The sequence below is a fragment of the Bos indicus genome, chromosome 27, assembly GCF_029378745.1.
Source record: "Bos indicus isolate NIAB-ARS_2022 breed Sahiwal x Tharparkar chromosome 27, NIAB-ARS_B.indTharparkar_mat_pri_1.0, whole genome shotgun sequence".
Lineage (NCBI taxonomy): Eukaryota > Metazoa > Chordata > Mammalia > Artiodactyla > Bovidae > Bos > Bos indicus.
In genome coordinates this window covers 45,568,878-45,589,320 of record NC_091786.1, presented here as the reverse complement: position 1 = coordinate 45,589,320, position 20,443 = coordinate 45,568,878, and positions in this window count along the sequence as shown.

Below are 20,443 nucleotides of genomic sequence, written 5' to 3'. Positions count from 1 at the left end.
TTTTATTTCTTCCATATCAATGGAGAAAGGGAAATACTTGTCATTCTTGTTCCTGTCTGGCTGAGAACAAAACCTCAGTTTTGCTCTGTTTGAAAATCATCAGTTGTTGTCCAGGGGCCGATCTTTTCTCCTACTTCAAATTTTCCTTAAGAGACATGAATCCCAAGAAATCTTTCCTGGGGTGAAGAGGGATCAGGTGGTCAATCTTTCGTTACTTCTTCAACGATGACATGGGACTCATAGACCCTATCTAAACGGGATCATGGAGCTTCTTAATTATATTGTTCAAATGTTCTATATTTTTACTATTTTTTGGTAAGTATTTAAGAACCTAAGATAGCAATAGCTGAAAGTGTAAAAGTTTCATATATAACATATATTTTATATAATGCAAAATTCTTAATATAAAAATTCTATATATAACATCAGCATATTTTAGTTCTGTCAGTTTTTGCTTTTATTTTAAAGCTGTGCTTTAGATGTGTACAAATTTAAAATCTCTATATCATTTTGGTGAAAAGACGCTATTAGTCATGAAATGGTAATTCTTTTTTTCTAATGCTTTAAAGATAATTTTTGTTATCAATATAGCTATACTATGCAAAATTGTATATTTGCAGTTGTCAGTTATAGAGAAAAATTGGCAGTAACAAAAATGTTTAACAATAAAATATTGATATACAAAGATAATATATTTCATATTTGAAACACTATGCAATTAAATAAAATAGCATTATATATTATAAATTTCATAAAGAAAAATGAAAAGTAGAAAATAACTTGCATATACTGATACTATTTTTGTACATCCTAGATACACATGTGAATGTATGTAAAGCAAATAGCCTGATATTATCCACCAAGAATGTAATATTGGTTACTTTGAGGTAAAGGAATTATGAACAGTTTCTAATATATTTTTCTCTTTTAAAAATATATTTCCATGTCAGAAGTTAATTTCTTTTGAATAATGAACATGCTGCTTTCATTAATGGGAATACAATATAGCTTTTTATTTGACAAAAATAAGAACTCCTCCCTTATTCTATAGCTTTTTGTAGCTGGAGAAAAAGGAATTTTGAGCTAGAGAAACTCTTGTTTGTAAAAATATTGTATTTTAAAACGTGTCCATTATGCTTTCTTTTATGGGAGCAATTTTTTTAAAAGAATAAGGTGACTACTCTGTTATATAAACTTAAATTTCTAAAACACAAATATCTGGGGAGAATAAGAACCTTGCATTCATTTTTTCAGCAACAAAAGTAATGATAAACTCAGAAAGGAATGTGAAATAATGAATTTTAGAAATCCTATTTCAAGCTGTTATATTTCAGAAAGACAGAGTGAAGGACAGAATTTCGGAAATTCAAATGCAAGAGTTTTTTTGAACCATGCATCTAGGGAAATCCCTTAAAATTTGAACAGCTAAAGGAGAATGCTTTCTTTAGAAAGTATTATTTTGTTAGTATCCTCTTCAGAGGTTAGAAGATGAGCAGCAACATGATGAAGCTGCCACTTGGTGGAGCTAGAATACTATGAAATTCCAATATACTGTTTCAGCTGAATTCTTGGGAAAATATGGTTTAATGGCAAAATTTGAGACTAATGCCCCCAGTTGCCAACTATTGGAATATGTAGCCTCTGGGAAAGCCTGTTTTTATGGTTCTTTATTATTGTGCCAGAGTTTAAGTAAATGTCAAATTTATTGGGCACAAATGTCTTTTGCCTGTTGCAGTTATTACATTATAGTCTTTTTTTCCCCAATAAACATTAAAAAATTAAAGTATGGTTAACTTCAGGTATACAGCAAAGTGATTCAGTTTTACATACATACATGTAAATTCTTTTTCAGATAAATAAACAACAGGGACTTAATATATAGAACACGGAATTATATTCATCATTATCTTTTTTTTTTCTTTTGTCCATCATATGATGATCTTAGTTCCCCAACCAGAGATTGAACCTGTGTGCCCTGCATTGGAAGCATGAGTCTTAACCACTGGACCACGAGGGAAGTCCCAGTATAGTCTTTTTATCAAGCTGAATTCAACACTGTAACTCCTTCTACTCCAGGGTTCTGATAAATGGGTATATTATCTACTGATTGGATGATGTCTTAGCTCATTTTTTACGGCACGTAAAAGTCCATGATTATTTATTATTGCTGTGTCAGTTACTCTAGGATCAAAACGGGCTTTTAAGTGGCTTATGATGCTGAAAACAAAATGCTGAATGGGTGGTACACAAGAGTTTGTTGGCAGGTACCAGCCTTGGGGACTCCCTGGGCAGATAGGTATTTTATTGACCAACACTTTGAAGGTAGCATTTTCAGGTGGCCACCAATAAAGGCACTGCAGATATGGGAAATCCTTCCCAGGAGTAAACTGACCTCTTTTGGAAAACTCTGTATCACAACCTTTCTTACTTTGATCTTCCCTGAATTGAAAAATCAAAGACAGATTTTTATATTTATATATATGTATGCATAGGTCAGTTTTATGCTTTTATCAAAGTTATGTTTTGCCAACCTTTCCTCTCAGGCAGTGGATACATTCTAAAAGAATTGATTCTAAAATAAGACCAATATCTTTCATACTTGCAATGTCTTAGGTAAGAGAAAACCATCGCATATTTTGACTCATTGAATGGGATGATGAAATTTATGCACATGTGGATGATTATGACATGTGAAAAAGAATAATCAAGGGTTGTTTTAATTATTTTTTAATTTTCCTTGGTTATAATACTCTCATATCTGTATTTTTTTCTTTTTTTCATAGAAGACTTGTTATTTTTTTGTTTGTTTGTTTTTTGCAGTGAGAAGATTTCATTTGACTCTGTAGGTGACCCTTTTTGGGAGAAGCATGGAAATAGGATAATTAACCTTCTATTATTGTTAGGAGAGGTCCAGGTTTTGTGGGACTTGACCTTGAAGCCCTATACAGTTTAGTACTCTTTTTATATAAAAGGATACACCATTACAAATGCTGAATTAGGTATGAAAGTCCACATTTATTTAAAATTGAAAGTGTAGAAAAGCTGAGAAAAAAACCCTAAAACATCACAAGATCTAGAGAAATAATATTTTTGCTAATTAACTGCCAAGACACTTGTGTAATAATTTTCTGCAGACTATCTTCTGACTCCAAATATTGGCAAGTTTGTTCTTTTTCTACTCTTCAGTCCTGGAAGCCATACCCAAGTTCATATCCCTGTATGACTTCTGTCTCTCATCTTAGCAAAATCATGCTGGATAACTCACTACAGTGGGCAGACAGACCATTTGGAATCCATTTGTATATCAGGATAATACAATCCAATAATAACTGCGCAGAGGAGTGACTAAAAGCCACATAAATAACTCCCACTAAACTCAAACTAAATGCATCTTCCACTAAACTCAAATGTATCTCCAGCTCAACACCCCAGGCTTTCTGGCAGGGTCTGAGGCAAATGAGAAGCCTGTAATGTAACCTTTATTAGCTCCACAGTAATTCTAGCTTTAGTAAGGTATCCCATCATAATGTACCTCAAGTGGTTAAAACTGTCACTGTCTTTAGGGTGATTAAAAATCCAGAAACCACTAATGATAATGATACAATCAAGGGACAGGAAGTTGGGGTAAAAATATTTTTAAAAATCCTTGTGTAAATGAGAACATGCACATAGAGATGTTGACGTCAATATGCTACTTTTTAAGAATTGCTTGTTGGCTTTAATCAAGGCTCCTGAAGGCAATAAGGGCACTAGGACTTTCCTTTTCCTTTTTTCATTGGAGTATAGTTGCTTGACGCTGCTGTGTCAGTTTTTTGCTGTATAGCAAAGTGAATCAGCAACATTTATACGTATATCTGCTCTTCCTTGTATTTCCTTCGCACTTAGGTCACCACAGAGCATTGAGTAGAGTTCCCTGTACCACTCAGTAGGTTCTCATGAGTCATCTATTCTGTGCATAGCAATATGTACACATCAATCCCAATCTCCTGATCTATCCCTGTCCTCCTCTTTCCTCCTTGTCGTCTATATGTTTGTTCTCTACTTCTGTATCTCTGTTTCTGCTTTGCAAATGAGTTCATCTATACCATTTTTTCTAGATTCTACATGTATGTATTAATAGACTGTATTTGTTTTACCCTTTCTGAAAAAATTCACGCTATAACAGACTCCTGGTCCTTCCATGCCTCTGCAAATGGCACGATTTCATTCTTTTTTATAGCAGAGTAATGTTCCATTGCATATCTGTATATCTTTTTTATCCATTCCAGAGCTTTGGTTCTTACTTATTTTTCTGATTCATTGTCATTTGTTCAATATACTATTAGAAAGTATCATTTAAAATTTTGTTTGAAAGGCACAGATACTTTCCTATTATTTAATTTTTATTCCTAACCTATCAGAAAGATCTGCAACTCCAATAGAGAGATCATCAGTTGTTTTACAAAGCTTATCCATCCACATTGTTGAAAGACTCTCCCTTTTAATGATCCGATAAAAATAACTCAGACCAAAACCAGCACAGCTTTGTATCAAATACAAAATTTCGTTTGGCTTGATGCTGTAAGAAAAGCATCTCTTTCCTCCTTAGCAGATGACTATACAGGTCCAACTTTTGTTGAAATAAATCCATAGTAATCTTAATAGTCAATGCTTATCAACTGCTGGTGATGAGCCAGGCACTTAGCTAACTGCTTTACACGTGTTCCATGTTTAATCGTCCAGACAGATCTCTGAAGTAGCTACTATTTACAGATGAGGAGACTGAAGTTTAGAGAGTTTAGAAGACAAGTCTAGATGTGTGCAGTGTAAGTGGCAAGCCTGGTGTCTGAACACAGACTTTATTTTTTAAAATACTTTTATTTCTTTATTTGTTCTATTTCTGGCTCTGCTGGGTCTTTGGCGCTATGTGAGCTCTATCTCTAGATGCATCCAGCGGGGGATACTCTCTGCTTGTTTGCAGGCTTCTCATTGTGGCAGCGTCTTTTGTTGCACAGGCTCGAGGGCGTTTGGGGTTCAGTATTTGCAGCACGTGACTCAGTAGTTGCGACTCTGGGGCTCCAGAGCACAGGCTCAGCAGTTGTGGCACACGGCTTAGCTGCTCTGAGGCACATGGGATCATCCGGAATCAGGGATGGAGCCATGTCTCCTGCATTGGCAGGTGGATTCTTTACTACTGAGCCACCAGGGAAGCCCTGAAAATGTAGACTTCAAAAAAAAAAAAAAAACCTACCTTGCAATATTGTTTCAGAAGCAAGGAAGACGTAGCAGGGGAGTTCAAAAAACTTGTAGATAGCCCTTGAATGACGACAACTTTGAAAACAGAGAAGCTCTAAATTTAAGAGAGAGAATAATGAGGAAAAGTCAGTAGAAGTCCAGCACTAGAGTCAAACCATGCACCTTTGTATTAATATTGAGAGAGTCAGTTCCTAAGCAGATTGATTAGGAGTCTAGGGGTCCCCAAGGAGAGAGGGATCTGGAATTCTCAAGGAGGAAGAAAGGACAAACTTTTTTTTTTCCTTCTCTACATTCCTTAGGATTATATAACAATAATGTGTCCTGCCTGAGGACAGTCTCTGGATTAAACCTTCTGGCTAATTCTGTTATCTTAAAATGTAAATTATGGGAGTAGGTCTGGTGAGGTCTTTATAACCTCCAGACAATTTTCTTTGGATTCATTGGAGAGCATATAACTTCATTGCTAACACTTAGCAAGCGGGTACTCTCTCTGTCCCCTTCTGATGCATATGTCAGAAGCTTTCTCTATCTCCTTTATACTTTAATAAAACTTTATTATACAAAAGCTCTGAGCGATCAAGCCTTGTCTCTGGCCCTGGATTGAATTCTTCTCCGGGGGCCAAGAATCCTGGTGTCTTCGCGTCATTCAACAACAACCTTTCAATATCTTGGCCCCAACACTTACTAGCAGGTTTACTCCTGGCAAGTTACTTAAGCTTTCTGGGTTCCACTTTCCCATTCTGTCAAGCCCTGTCTTGAAAAGGTTATATTAAGAATTATCGATATCTGTCTTTGATTTCAAATAAAAATAAATATAGTAAGCACTTATGAAGTCCTAAAAAAAAAAAAGAAGAAGTTAATATGAATAAGGTGTGAAGATTTAATGCAGTGATACAAAGATTTTAAACCAGTGCCTGGTATAGTAACCCTAAAAAAGTTGTAACTCACCACTGTCCATTAATATTTAAGATAATTTGTCCTTCAAAATAGACTATTATTTTGAGTGATGCTAAGGAAATAATATAAAATGATTTCTCTATCTTTCCTACTTTTGTATTATGTTTATTATTTGGCTAAGTACCCTGTAGGTATATTGGAGAGTGCATTTGTATAATATTTATAGCAATATTATAATATCAATGTAAAAATCTATTTTAGTATCAATCAGTGTAATACACCACATTAACAAATTGAAAAATAAAAACCATATGATTATCTCAATAGATGCAGAGAAAGCCTTTGACAAAATTCAACATCCATTTATGATAAGAACTCTCCAGAAAGCAGGAATAGAAGGAACATACCTCAACATAATAAAAGCTATATATGACAAACCCACAGCAAACATTATCCTCAATGGTGAAAAATTGAAAGCATTTCCTCTAAAGTCAGGAACAAGACAAGGGTGCCCACTTTCACCATTACTATTCAACATAGTTTTGGAAGTTTTGGCCACAGCAATCAGAGCAGAAAAAGAAAGAAAAGGAATCCAAATTGGAAAAGAAGAAGTAAAACTCTCACTATTTGCAGATGACATGATCCTCTACATAGAAAACAGTTCCCAGGAAAATAAAATTCTAAAAGTTTGTACCTTATTTATGCTTCACGTTGATTTAAAAAAATATTGCCACTATGTGAAAGAATTTCTGGTCCAGGTATGTTTCCGTGGATGTTATGACTTTTCAAAGCTTAATCTACTATTTATGTTATAAAATTATTAATACCTTGTATCTCAGCAGAAACAGTAATATAACATAATGAGAAAAGTTGCATCTCTGATCCTGATACTCTTAATAAACACATTATTCATTTTTATTCAATTTAACTGCAAATAGCTATATTGAAAACATTGCCAGAGGATACATTTCTATTTTAAGGTGACAGGAAAATAACTCCTGAAGAGTCATAAGCGAGAAACAAAATATAATTTGTATAGTAGATAGAAGAACATGAAAGATTCTGATATCTATGAATAACTGTATTTCCCAGAGGAGTAAACATTAATGGCTTTAATTACATTATAACTGCTCACAGAGCGAGCTCTTGCATGAGATAAAAATACCTGACAATGCATTACACTGTGCTTTCCTGTCAGTAACGTAGGATGCGTTAATGTGCATGCCATTTAAAGGCGGGCACTCCCTAAATGTAAACTAAGCCCTTAATAAGTGCCAACATGATGAAAAGCCACTCTTATAATTAGGTCAAATTCGATTCCATCCTGACCATTTTGCATCACGTTGAGGTTTAAGACAGGATTGTTTCTACAGAAGACTCCAGAAGTTTCTCTCTTAGGAATATTTCTTATTTCACAAATGGTATAAAAATAAACAAATGAGAATATTTTTCTTTTTTGGAAATTTCTTTCTACTGTATTGTTCCTATCATTTACTTGGAGAAACTCTCTGGACATAACCTGGTTTGTGGTTTGATGTAGGGATTTTCTTTTATTTCTTGGTCACAGCATTGGAATTTCTATTTACCCCATCACCATTGATCCAAGAGACTCTGTTAATAGATGCATTATGGGACTTCACTGGCGATTCAGTGGTTAACACTGCATGCTCCCAAGGTGGGGACCTGACCTTGGTCATAGGTCGTGGAACTAAAATCCCACATGCCCTACATGGTGTGGCCAAAAAAAAAAAAAAAGATGCATTTTGCAGTTTCCTTCTGTGTGTGTTAGTCGCCCAGTCGTGTTTGATTCTTTGTGACCCCGGGGACTGTGGTCCTCCAGGGATTCTCCAGGCAGAGACACTGGAGCGGGTTGCCTTTCCCTTTTCCAGGGAATCTTCCTGATGCAGAGATGGAACCCGGGTCTCCTGCACTGCAGGCAGATTCTTCTGAGCCACAGTTTTCTTAGGTAATAATTAAAATGACTCAGACTAATTAAAATAATTAAAATGACTCAGTAGTAGTCTAAAAAGTTTTGTCAAGGATTTTCAGATCTCATTGGAAAAAAATTTACTCACATGTTAAATGACTAAGTTCTCTATGATTTCTTAATTTATTTTGTTTTTAATAGTTTTAGAGAAGAGGCATCTTAGTTGGGCAAATCTAGACCTCATAGAACTTTCAGGATTATGATGTTTTTATATCCATCTAGTCATCTGAGTTTAGGCTAAACATTTTGCATAATGGATTTTATTGAGATTTTGTGATGAGTCCATCTGTCATCAGACTCACTGTATTTCATTGTGTTGATTCAAATTTCCTTGATACCTTTCAGAGTCCATTAAGTTCTTCCAAAGCCATACATTTCATCGTTGACACAAATCAGTCAGGTAATATAAATCAGTGAAGCGGGTGAGGGGCACAGTGGTGAACTAGAGGCTCATCCTATGTTCAGTGGGAACAACTGACAGCCGTGTAGTACCCACTGATAAGGTGTGGTACCCCCTGAAAGCAGACCTGATGATTGAAAAATCTGTTTCTTAGATTTTTTACTGTAACTGATTTTTTTTAAAAATTACTGAAATATCATTGACGTATAATGTATTAGTTTCAGGCATGCTGTGCTGTGCTCAGGTGCTCCAGTCGTGTCTGACTCTTTGTGACCCCGTGGGCTGCCACACCAGGCTGTCCATGGGATTCTCCAGGCAAGAGTACTGAGTGAGTTGCCCTCCCCACCTCCAGGGGATCTTCCTGACTCAGAGATCGAACCTGCATTTCCTGAGTCTCCTGCATTACAGGCAGATTCTTTACCTGTTGAGCCACTAAGGAAGCCCCCAATTTCAGGTATACATATATTCTTTTTAGATTTTTTCCAAATCTTTTTTTAATGTTTTTTTAATGTAAACTCAGTTTTTTAATGTTTTTTAGTGTAAACTCAGACAATTAAATGTAAGCAACTAATTCAAATAAAAATATAAAAAACCAAAGATACCAATGCCTGCTAGCCTTCTATGACATCTATATAAGGAATTTGAAGATTAAAAAATCTGTCAGTCTCTCCACTGCAAAACAACTAGCCAAATTAGCATATTGTTCCAGCCTCATATTCTGCTATGCATTTAACTTCCAGCTATTTTCTAAAATTAATGCAATTGTAGTTTAGCTGCATATGTTTTTATACAACAGTACAGTATAGCACAGCAGTGACAATGTGCCATATTCAAAGAGGAAAGATAAGTGAGAAATTTACCCCATTAATGATGATCTACCTCTCCTGTTTATTTAAACCTTTGGGCATCTGTGTTGCTGGGGGGATTAAGGAACAGATGGGGGAGTTGTGATTTCACAGCACAGAATTTCAGTGCCAATGCTGCCTCTAACTCCAGGTGCCCCTTGGCAAAAACAGTCAACCTGTGTTATAGGATCTGGTTTTGAAAAGCCACTCAAAACAATAAAGACAACTTGCAAACATAAAATGGTGCTTAAAAGTTTAAATTGTAGAGGATTTAATTCTGGATGAAACAACTTTTGCTTCATAAAAATAATTTTGTGTATAGTTAATATGGATCATTACAGGGAAAGGCAGAAACAGTCGTCAGTTCAGTTCAGTTCAGTTGCTCAATTATGTCCAGCTCTTTGTGACCCCATGTACTGCAGCACACCAGGCCTTCCTACCCATCACCAACTCCCAGAGCTTACTCAAACTCATGTCCATGAGAGCCGGTGATGCCATCCAACCATCTCATCCTCAATAGTCCTCTTCTCCTCCTGTCTTCAATCTTTCCCAGAATCAGGGTCTTTTCCAATGAGTCAGTTCTTCCCATCAAGGTATTGGAGTTTCATCTTCAACATCAGTCCTTCTAATGAATATTCAGGACTGATTTCCTTTAGGATTGACTGGTTGGATCTCTTTGCTGTCTAAGGGACTCTCAAGAGTCTTCTCCAGCACTACAGTTCAAAAGCATCAATTCTTATAAGACATGTGAAAACCTATCTCCATTGATGAAATTCTGTATCACTGCCCTGTGAATGCCTGATGCAGATTTAAGAGTGCAAAGAAAAGAATATAGAGGTCAGAGTGAAGCACACAATTGAGAACAAGTCAGCAAGCAGTAGAATTAAATGAGGAACAGATTCACTTAGGATGAAAGTGGAAGATATTAGCCAAATGTTAGCAAGATACTTTTTAGTAATTTCCAGTGTTAAGAGGTAAATTGTTTAACAAAAGTAATGATCACCTTTTAAATCAATAATGTCTACCTGTAACTTACTGATTGAGCAATATTAATTTTGCAACATGTGACCTTGGAATAGATTTTCTCCCACCTCCTGTGAGATCAAATATAAATTAAGCACAAGATGCAACTTGGTTAGCTTGGCAGTGGGTAAACGTGGCCTTGGTTAGCTTGGCAGTGAGTAAGCATGGCCTTGGCTAGCTTGGCAGTGGGTAAGCATGGCCTTGAAAGGCTTGCCTGTCTGCTCTAGGCATGAATCCAGCTCTGCTTCACACTAGGTAAGTTGGGAAAATATTTCACTTTTCCAGCCCTCCGTTTCCTTAACAAGTGGAGGCAACAATGTTATTTATATCATGGGATCCTTGCCATGTTTATAGAAAAGAGTCTATGTTGCCATGTATACAACAGCACCAGGCTCACAACAAAGGCTAAGTGGTGACTGCAATTACTAATACGAAGCGAGTGTCCCTGCGAGTGTCCCTGCCAGTCCAGGTCTGGTCTAAGTACAGTGAGAGGAATCTGATCTTAATTGATTCCCTCAATAGGTGCTCAATAAGCAATAACAGAAGCAAGGTACAGAATTGACACAGTATTGGAACACACGAGTCAGACACGATTGAAGTGACTTACAGCACAGAACATCGGTGGTATATGTATTACTTTGCAAGGAAAAGAAAGCTGGATGTGTGTCCTAGTATTTTAAATAATATTAAAGAGGATTCAAATAATCACTAAAAGGATGCTTCTATTTCTATTTGCAGTGATTGAAAAGAACAATTTGAAATGCACTTATATTGCATGAGGAGATACCTGGAGCAAAACTGGAACCTGGTGTGACACACTGAAATAAAATTATACAATGATTTTGAGAATCTTTCTCTGGAGAGTTTGTAATTTATATCTCTTAGGTGGGTTGTAGACCCTGAGGGTTGGAACTGTTAGCATGAGGTTAATCATTCTACCAGTATTTTATTTTTGTCTCATGGCAAAAATGTTTTATCTTCAATATAAAATGTGAATAAGAATAGAGATGTTATTGGGCTTCCCTCATGCCTCAGATGGTAAAGAATCCACCTGCAATGCAGGAACCCGGGTTTGATCCCTGGGTTGGGACGATCCCCCAGAGAAGGGAATGGCTACCCACTCCAGTACTCTTGCCCGGAGAATCCCATGGGTAGAGGAGCCTTGCAGGCTGCAGTCCTTGGGGTAGCAAAGAATCAGACATGACTGAGCAACTAACTCTTTCAAAGAAAGAGATGCTGTTAAAAATAGCTTGCAGATTAAAATGAGCAATTAGCAGTAACACTTTTCACTTAAAATAATATGAACAATTGTGGCCTACTACAAACTTTTAAGCATTAGTCTTCATGGGAACATAAAAAAGAAACAGACCACTTGGTGGTAGTGAGGTTATAAATTCACAGTGTATGCCTCGAATAACTAAATGCTTTCAACCTGGGGGTTGAAAATGTAGTCTCTGGGACAAAGATCAGAAGTTCCCATAAGTGAATCTGGCTAACAATTTATGATAGAAATATGTAGTGACAGACTACAGAGTCTGAAATATAACTTGGAAACAAATTCCAGGTGCAAAGCAATTTGAGATTCACAGCTGAACATTTGTGAAATCGCCGAAGAGCATACTTTATGATGGAATCAAGGGAAACGACTGTACTGACATGTCTCTTTATTTTCCTGGGAGTAAATGTCTTATCAGGAACTTCCATGGATCCAGAGGGCAAGACCACGTCAAGAGTGGTTGGCATGCTTTACCCAGTGATGTGTTTTATTATTCTGAATAGCTATGGGAGAAAGGAGGGATATTGGATCCTAAGGACATCTTAAACACACAAAAGATATATTAGATATGGCAGAACAGCTGAACTCAAGAGCATTTTGGCAGACTGGAAGTGGCAGACAAGTGATAGACCCGGCCACACGTGTAAAAATCTAAGAAATGAAATGGGTAGAATTCAATCGTGCAACCAGTTGCAGAAAACCCAAAAAAACAATGTGGGTTAGTCAGCACTTAGTGAGTGCCCTTTACTAGGGATTGAGGGGAAGGTGGACAGAGGAGTCGGCCTGTTGGGGGAGAAGAGGCCAGTTCCACCTGTGGGTGGGGGCAAGGTCACTGGCCCGGTCGTCTGGGGGGTGCTGTCTGTTCTAGTGAGACCAGAGTTGCCAAGCCAGTTGACTTCCTGTGAGCCAGCTAATGCTGTTTTAGACAGGAGGAACTGTTCTTTCTATAATGGAAATGTTGAAAAATACTGAAACTGTTGGAGTGAATATGTGCTTATAACTGAGCACAAGCTATTGCCTCTTTACTGACCCTGTTATACATTGTCCAAGGACTGTCTTCATGTACCCTGAATATTTATATAATCATTATTTTCAAAATTGACTCACTTTTCCACTAAAGAAAGCTCATGCAACTTTCATGAATGGAAAGCTAGTGTTGCTAGTCATAAATATTTGGTAACTTTACTTAAAAGTAAAATCAACTGCGACTTTCCCAGCTGTCCAGTGGCTCGGACTCCGAACTCCCAATCCTGGGGGCCTGGGCTCGAGCCTTGTTGGAGACCCAGATCCCACGTGCCACAACTAGGACCCGGGGCAGCCAAATAGATAAATAAATATTAAAAGAATAAAAGGCAATGGAAATAAAAAGAAATGTCATTAAATTCTAGCTAACTTCTGTGGCTTGTTGAAAGCTCTCATTCTGAGGCAAATGCTCTGTTAATATAAGTGCATGTCCAACTGTCTGTGACTCCTTGGATGGGGGGGCGCCAGGCTCAAGATTACTGGAGTGGGTTGCCATTTCCTCCTTCAGGGGATCTTGCCTGCTCGGGGATCAAATCTGTATCTCTTGTGGTTCCTGCCTTGGCAGGCGGATTCTTTACCATTTGAGCCCCCTGGGAAGGAAGGTCCCTAATATAAGCATAAAAAATGCTATATCCTTTTATCTGGCAAATGTACATACTTCTGTGAATATATACTGGAGATTTGTTTATACTGAACCAAAGACCTATGTTCTAGGTTACTTATTGAAGTATTGTTTGACATAGCAAAAGATTAGAACAAAATAAATTCTCATTGATAATGATTACCGAAAAGCTATAATGCATCCATACCATAGAATATAATGCAGCTACTAAAACTCTGCAGAAGATTTTTAGGTAGATTTAATGTATAAAAATGTTCATTGGTAATTTATGGCCATGCACATTGATTTTTATATATTTATGACATGTATGGAAATTTCTTAGCCTGCCAGGCTCCTCTGACCGTGGAATTTTCCAGGCAAGAATACTGAAGTGAGTTGCCATTTCCTACTCCAGGGGATCTTCCTGACCCAGGGATCAAACCCACGTCCTTCACATCTACCTGCATTGACAGACAGGTTCTTTACCACTAGCGCCAAATTAGTGATCGCACCTTTCGGGGGCCGAGGGTGGGGACGCGGCTGGGGCGGGGCAGAGGGAGCCTTGTTTGCACTGTGTGTCCTTTGGGCACTCTCTCAGTCATAAAAGAGCAGTTCAGAGCACAGGCTTGTCTGGGTTCAAATCCTTGCTGTGCTGCTTACCAGCTGCATGACCTGGAGCAAGTTCTGTCTTATATTTTAAGCTGTAGAATGGACATATGAATTGTATTCACCTTACAGAATTATGATGCAGGTGAGACAAAACATGTGAAAAGTGTTTAGAACAGTGCCCAGCATATAGCAAAGCTATACAACACTTGCAATTATTTTCATCATTGTTCCCTGTATTTATTTGATTGACTAAAAAGCAAATACTTAAAATTTTTAAATCTTTTTATTAAAGCATAGTTGATTTACAATGTTTCAGGTGCATAGTAATGTGATTCCATTATACATATATATATACACATATATATATTCTTTTTCATACTTTTTGTCATTAAATGTTGTTACAAGATATTGAGTACAGTTCCTTGGGCTATACAGTAGGCCCTTATTGGTTATCTATTTTATATAGTGTGGTCTGTATTTGTTAAATCCCTAATTCCAAATTTATGCTCCCTCTCCTTTCCCCTAAAACATGCTCTTTTTAAAAAGAGCTTTGCCGAGTAAGACTTGACACCTGTGACATTCTGCATGTGATAATTAGAAGGAATGAAATACATTTAGTCCTGTGCAGGATGCCAAACCCTCAGAAACTGAGAGCTGGCTGCATTCATCATAGGGCGGTATTGATTGCACTCTGCTGCTATTTTATATAAGGCATTTGAGCATCTGTGGATTTTTGTATCCATAGTGGGGCTCCTGGAACCAAGCCTCCCGCAATAGCAAAGGAGGACTGGAAAACCAAAAGGAGAATTTCTGCCTCGCTCTAATATTCACGGTTATTTAGTATATGGTCTACATTGTGCCTAAAAATCATCTTTGCTAAAAAAAAACCTATTCCTTGGAGCTCTTTATAAAAGAGTCAATACTGAATAATATCCCATTCTGCATAGGTTTATTCTTTGCTCCATTTCTGAACACATCACTGTGAACATTTTTGTCACTTGCTTGCCTTTTTTTTTTTTTTTTTTTTGACCAGCTAGCAACCTCCATGTTTTCTTGTCCAGTGTCTTTTACCCCTAGGATCAGAACCTATGGGCAGCTCGTAAAATCAATTTCAGTTCAGTTCAGTCGCTCAGTTGTGTCCGACTCTTTGCGACCCCATGGGCTGCAGCACGCTAGGCTTCCCTGTCCATCACCAACTCCTGGAGTTTACTCAAACTCACATCCATTGAGTTGGTGATGCCAACCAATCATCTCATCCTCTGTCATCCCCTTCTCCTCCTGCCTTCAGTCTTTCCCAGCATCAGGGTCTTTTCACATGAGTCAGTTCTTCGCAACAGGTGGCCAAAGTATTGGAGTTTCAGCTTCAAAATCAGTCCTTCCAATGAATATTCTCCTTGCAGTCCAAGGGACTTTCAAGAGTCTTTTCCAACACCACAGTTCAAAAGCATCAATTCTTCAGTGATCAGCTTTCTTTATAGTCCAACTCTCACATCCATACATGACCACTAGAAAAAACCATAGCTTTGACTAGACGGACCTTTGTTGGCAAAGTACTGTCTCTGCTTTTTAATATGCTTGTCTAGGGTGGTGATAGCTTTTCTTCCAAGAAGCAAGTGTCTTTTAATTTCTGTGGCTGCAGTCACCATCTGCAGTGACTTTGAACCCCCCATCCAAATAAAAAAAATAAAGTCTTTCACTGTTTCCATTATTTCCCCATCTATTTGCTATGAAGTGATGGGACTGGATGCCATAATCTTAGTTTTCTGAATGTTGAGCTTTAAGCCAACTTTTTCACTCTCCTCTTTCACTTTCATCCAGAGGCTCTTTAGTTCTTCGTCTTCTGCCATAAGGGTGGTGTCATTTGCATATCTGAGGTTATTGATATTTCTCCCGGCCATCTGATTCCACCTTGTGCTTCATCCTGCCTGGCATTTCACATGATGTACTCTGCATATAAGTTATATAAGCAGGGTGATAATATACAGCCTTGATGTACTCCTTTCCTAATTTGGAACCAGTCTGTTGTCCCATGTCCAGTTCTAACTATTGCTTCTCGACCTGCAACAGTTTAAAGAATAGAATAGCAATGATCAGAGTATATACCCGTAAAGCTAAGTACTGTTTTATGAAACTTTTGCCTCTTCCTACCCCACCAGAAAAAAAAAAAAGTCTGAAAATGTCACCTATTTCTGAAAGCCCAGTAACAATAGGGGACATTCAGGGGGTGATGGTGCAGGCCTTTACTGTGTGTTTGAGGATCAAATCACACTGAACCAGATATTCTCTGGAGCAAGTTGGCATCTCCAGTAATCCTGGAACTGCCACAGCCACAGGAGACCCGAAATAGTCTCTAGACTGTGTATCCCCACAGCCTCAGGAAATAATGGAAGAACTGGAGGGAAGATCAGAATTTATCAACCAGAAGTTTGGGTCTATAACTGGGAAACAGGAAACTAAAGACCCAGCCACTCTGTACAGTTGGTTGCTTTCCGCCTGAAATGAGCATGTGTCAAGCAGGGTCTCGTGTAATGTGCTCTCAGATTTAATATGGCACTCTATTTTATTGTCTTTTGTGGAATATCAAAATATCAGTTGACATCAAAATTTCTTATATATTTTGAATGTTTAAAAATCTTGGTGTATTTAAACTTTTTTTTTCATATTCCTCCATGTATTGGGTAGTTTCCTCTGTGTGAAAACTTGCATGTCTCTCCTAACTATAAGAAAAATTAGAGAAACTTTAGAGAATAGAGAAAAACACACGCAAAATTACATAGCAAACACTACCAGAGAGATTAGGAAATTTAGAGAACAAAAAGGAAAAAAAGTAAAATTTACCCATAATGTCACCCTTAAGCAATAAATGCTGTTTTGTGTATTTCCTTCTAGTTCATGTTTGTGTGCACATATATATATAGATGATTTCTTTTTTTTACTATTGCCAACAATTTGACAGGTAGCCGTATATGTAAATATTCACCAGTACATTTGAAGAAGGAAATGACCATTCTAAAGTCTTGTTTATTACATTGCCAAATATCTTTCCAGGAAGCTTGCATAATTTACATGGTCATCAATAATACCAACAGTGTATTGTATTCCAGTAGATTCTTGTCAGTATTAACTGTTTGAATATTTGCTAATTTGATGGCAGGAAATGTCATTAATTTTTAACTTTTTGACCTTGAGAGATGTAGAATTCAGTAGTGTATTTGTTAGCCAGTCTGGAATCAAGACTGCCGGGAGAAATATCAATAACCTCAGACATGCAGATGACACCACCCTTATGGCAGAAAGTGAAGAGGAATTAAAAAGCCTCTTGATGAAAGTGAAAGTGGAGAGTGAAAAAGTTGGCTTAAAGCTCAACATTCAGAAAATGAAGATCATGGCATCTGGTCCCATCACTTCATGGGAAATAGATGGGAAAACAGTGGAAACAGTATCAGACTTTATTTTGGGGGGCTCCAAAATCACTGCAGATGGTGACTGCAGCCATGAAATTAAAAGACTCTTACTCCTTGGAAGGAAAATTATGACCAACCTAGATAGCATATTGAAAAGCAGAGACATTACTTTGCCAACAAAGGTTCGTCTAGTCAAGGCTATGGTTTTTCCTGTGGTCATGTACGGATGTGAGAGTTGGACTCGGAAGAAGGCTGAGCACCGAAGAACTGATGCTTTTGAACTGTGGTGTTGGATAAGATTCTTGAGAGTCCCTTGGACTGCAAGGAGATCCAACCAGTCCATTCTGAAGGAGATCAGCCCTGGGATTTCTTTGGAGGGAATGATGCTGAAGCTGAAACTCCAGTACTTTGGCCACCTTATACGAAGAGTTGACTCATTGGAAAAGACTCTGATGCTGGGAGGGCTTGGGGGCGGGAGGAGAAGGGGACGACAGAGGATGAGATGGCTGGATGGCATCACTGACTCGATGGACATGAGTCTGAGTGAACTCCGGGAGTTGGTGATGGACAGGGAGGCCTGGAGTGCTGCAATTCATGGGGTTGCAAAGAGTTGGACACAACTGAGCGACTGAACTGAACTGAACTGATTCCTCTTGGGATTGTTTGTTCATGTCCTTTCCCCTGGTTCTTGTGAGAGTATTAATAATTTCTTTTTATTTTTTGTATCTTGATTAAATCAATAAATTAAGGCCTTAATCTCTTACCACTTAAACTTGTGGCAAATAATTTTCCAGATACTTCTTTTATTCTTTTAGTTATTTTGGAGATTTTATACAGAAGTTCCAAAATTTTCTCCAAACTTATTTTTTAATTTTCTCTTCATAGTTTGTTCCATGGTTTTTATGTTTAGAGATTCCTCTTCTATCCTGTGATCAGAGAAGTTTTTACTTATATTCTTGACTGGTTTTTGAAAAATGGCTTATTTTATTTTAAAAAATTATTTTTTGAATTGGTTTATTTTTTTTTAATTTATTTTTTTACAGAATTGGACTATAGCCCACCAGGGTCCTCTGTCCATGGGATTTCCCAGGTGAGAATACTGGAGTGGGTTGCCACTTCCTTCTCCAGGGGATCTTCCTGACCCAGGGATTGAACCCAGGTCTCCTGTATTGCAGGCAGATTCTTTACTGTCTGAGCCATGAGGGAAGCTATTTTGGGAATTAGTTTATTTTAAATATTGAATTGTGTACTCCAGTTAGAATTAATTTTGCGTTGTTGCTTTAGGTAAGAATCTAAATTGGACCTAACAACGCCCTCATAATTAACTTACTGATTGACACTATTTGGTGAATAATTCTTCTTCATTGATTGTGATACTGAATTCATCTATTTTATTATGTTTAATTATTTCATCTACTACTGTTTCATCCCTACTGTTTAGATGACAATAGCTTTACTATATATTTTGATGTCTGTTTGGAAAATTTCCTATTCTACTTATTTACACTTTTTATTTTAAAATAAATTTAGATTTACAGAAGATTTACAAAGAAAACACAGAGTTCCCTGATGTTCCTCACTCAGCATCCCTCAATATTGACATTTTTCAAAACCATAGGACAATATTGTTGTTGTTTAGTTGCTAAATCATGTCTGACTCTTTTTGAGAACCCATGAACTGTAGCCCACCAGGCTCTTCTGTCCATAGGATTTTCCAGTCAAGAATATTGGAGTGGGATGCCATTTCCTTCTCCAGGGGATATTTCTGATGCAGAGATCAAACTTGTGTCTCCTGCATTGGCAGGCAGATTCTTTATCACTGAGCAACCAGAGTGCTCAGGACAATTATTAGAACTAAGAAATCAACACTTGAATATTGTTAAGTAAACATCAGATTTTCTTTGGATTTTCCCAGTTCTTTCCCTGATCCTCTCTTGTTTATCACAGCTTTTTGGTAAACTTGAGAACTATGCTAACTTTTTGTAGAAAATGTCTTATTGAGATTTTGGATATGGAATTTTTTAAAACATGTAGATAAATTTGTTAAGACTAACATCTCTATGATACTTAAATTTCTAATCCAGGACCACAGTATCTAGTTCTGTAACTAATGGCTTCAGAAAACATTTGCAACCTTTCTATAAGCTACTTACTTCCTAGATTAAATTTCTGCTGTTGTCTTCTGATTTGTCATCATCTTTCACATCTCTCACTCGCAGCTGCAGTTCTCTTCCTTTAGGAGCTACATGTTTGGTGTTAAAGTTGTTTATGGGTAATTAAAATTTTAGGTAGGTAATCCTCTATTTGTTATAATAATTTTGTTTACTCCATTTAGGTGTTTTTGCCTCTTATTTGTTTATTATGTTTTATTGACTTGCCTAGAATTTTCAAGATAATTGAAATTAGCAGAAATAATAATAGAAAACGGTGAACTTATAACACCCTAATTGAACTACTCTTGCACTCCTGAAATATAAGAGGAGAACTAGAGAATGTGATTTTTTACTCAAATGAAGGAAGAGTTTCTAGAAGAAAGGAGGGGTAAACAGTTTGCAATGCAGCTTATAGTTCAAATAAAAAGATAAGAGAAAATGAATCTTTGGATTTGTCAGTGGGGAGGTGAGAAACAAATTTTGGTGGCATGATTGAAATGATGACCTGATTGGAAAGCTCTAAGAGAAAATGAAAGAACTGGGGAAGCCACCAAGCACAGACAAGCATTTTCAGGCATTTTACTTGAAAGGAAAAAAGAAGTAGGGTTGTATTGAGAGAGAAAAGTATGAAAGTATGAAGAGAGGGTTGTTGTGGGAGAAAAGTATGAAAACAGGAGCTAACATGTCAAGTTTGCATGCTGATAGAAGTAATCAAGCAGAGAGAAGAGCAGATGCAGGGAGGAGAGGGAAGCTTGCTAGCAAAGTATTATTTTGGGGGAAGTGAATGTGGCATACAAGTGTAGTGATTGACCGCTGACAGAATTTGGACAGTTCATCTAGGAAAGGCAGGGTTTCTGAACACAGATGCTGCCAGGTGGGTAAGTTGGGGGAGAGAAGTTCATGGAGGTTCTTTTCTGACTCTTTTTTTTTTTTTATTCAGCTAAGAAAGAGGATGGGGCAGGAGGTTTCCTAGATTGAAGAGAGAAGAGA